Source organism: Bison bison, unplaced genomic scaffold (assembly GCF_000754665.1).
Source record: "Bison bison bison isolate TAMUID 2011002044 unplaced genomic scaffold, Bison_UMD1.0 scf7180017864390, whole genome shotgun sequence".
NCBI lineage: Eukaryota > Metazoa > Chordata > Mammalia > Artiodactyla > Bovidae > Bison > Bison bison.
The window spans coordinates 137,637-139,597 of NW_011494962.1; positions in this window are offsets into that span (position 1 = coordinate 137,637).

The following is a 1,961-nucleotide window of genomic DNA, read 5'->3' on the forward strand; positions in this document are numbered from 1 at the left end:
GATACTGGATGCTCAGGGCTGGTGCACTGGGACGACCCAGAGGGATGGTACAGGGAGGGAGGAGGGAGGAGGGTTCAGGATGGGGAACACGTGTATACCTGTGGCAGATTCATGTTGATGTATGGCAAAACCAATACAGTATTATAAAGTTAAAAAATAGAATAAAATAAAAAAAAAGAAAGTAAAAAAAAAATAAAAGAGTAAACTAATGGAAATAACAAAGAAGAAACAGACTCATAGATATAGAGGACAAATTAGTGGTTACCAGTAAGAAGATGGAAGGCAAGAGTGGCAAGATAGGGGTAGTGGATTAAGAGGTACAAATTGCTATGAATAAAATAAAAATAAGCAATAAAGACATATTTTACAATACAAAGAATATAGCCAAAATTTTAAAACTAGAAATATGGAATAACCTTTAAAAATGTGAATCATTATGTTGTATACATGAACCATATTTTATACCAGCTATACCTCAATTAAAAAAAGATGTACATACTATCCAAACTGATCTACAGATTCAATACAATCCCTATCAATATCCCAGTGGCATTTGTTTTTAGAAATATAAAAGAATCATTCTTTAAAAAATTAAAGTCACACAGAATTTTTAGGGAACCTCAAATAAACAAAGCAATTCTGTAAATGAAGAACAAAGTTGGAGTACTGAACTTCCTGATTTGAAAACATCTTGCAAATTAACAGTAAACAAAACAACATAGTACTAGCATAGAAATAGGCAAGTAGGTCAATGAAATAGAATAAAGAATCCAGAAATACACCTGCATATTATGGCCATAAGATCTTTAACAGCAGTGCCAGGGATATTCAATGGGCAAAAAACCATCTTTTCAAAAAAAGATATTGGAAAAACTAGATGTCTTCATGCCACATGATAAAGTTGACCCTTATCTTACACTATACACAAAAATTAACTCAAAATGGATCAAAGGTCTATAAGAACATTCCCTGGTGGCTCAGATGGTAAAGTGTCTGTCTACAATCTGGGAGACCTGGGTTCGATCCCTGGGTCAGGAAGATTCCCTGGAGAAGGAAATGGCAAACCACTCCAGTACTCTTGCCTAGAAAATCCCATGGATGGAGGAGTCTGGTGCGGGCTACTGCCCATGGGGTCGCAAAGAGTCAGACACAACTGAGCGACTCCACCTTTATCACCTATAACTATAAAACTTCTAAAAGAAAAGATATAGGAAAAGCTTCATGACTTGACAATAATTTCTTTTACATGATATCAGAAACACAGACAACAAAAGGAAAAATAGACAAATGGGACAGCATTAAACTTAAAAACTTTTGTGCATTAAAGAACACAATCAACAGAGTGAAAAGACAGTCTACTCAATAGGAGAAAATATTTGGAAAATACATGATAAGGGGTTAATATGTAACCCCATATGTTAAGAACTTCTATGACTCATCAACAAAAGAAGTCAAAGAGCCTGACTAAAAAATCAGCAAAGGATTTGAATATTTATTTCTCCAAAGATGATGTCCACATGACCAACAAGCATATGAAACAATGATTCTCATCACTAACAGTCTGAAAAATGCAAATCAAAACCAAAGTGTGATATCACCTCACATGTTAGGATAATTAATATAAAAAAATTAAAGACAATAACAAATGTTGGCAAGATGTAGAGAAACTGGAACCCTTGGGCCTGTTGACTCGATTGCAAAATGGTGCATTCACTATGGTAAAGAACATAGTTTCTAAAAATTTAAAAACAGAACTATTATATTTTCCAATAATCCAACTTTTAGGAATATATTCAAAAAATTGAAAGCAGAATCTCAAAGAAATATTTGCATACCCATGTTTATAACAACACTTTTTGCAATAGCCAAGAGCTGAAGCAATCTAAATGTCTATCAAGATAAATGGTTATAGAAAATGTGGTATATACATATCAGATCAGATCAGTCACTCAGTCGTGTCC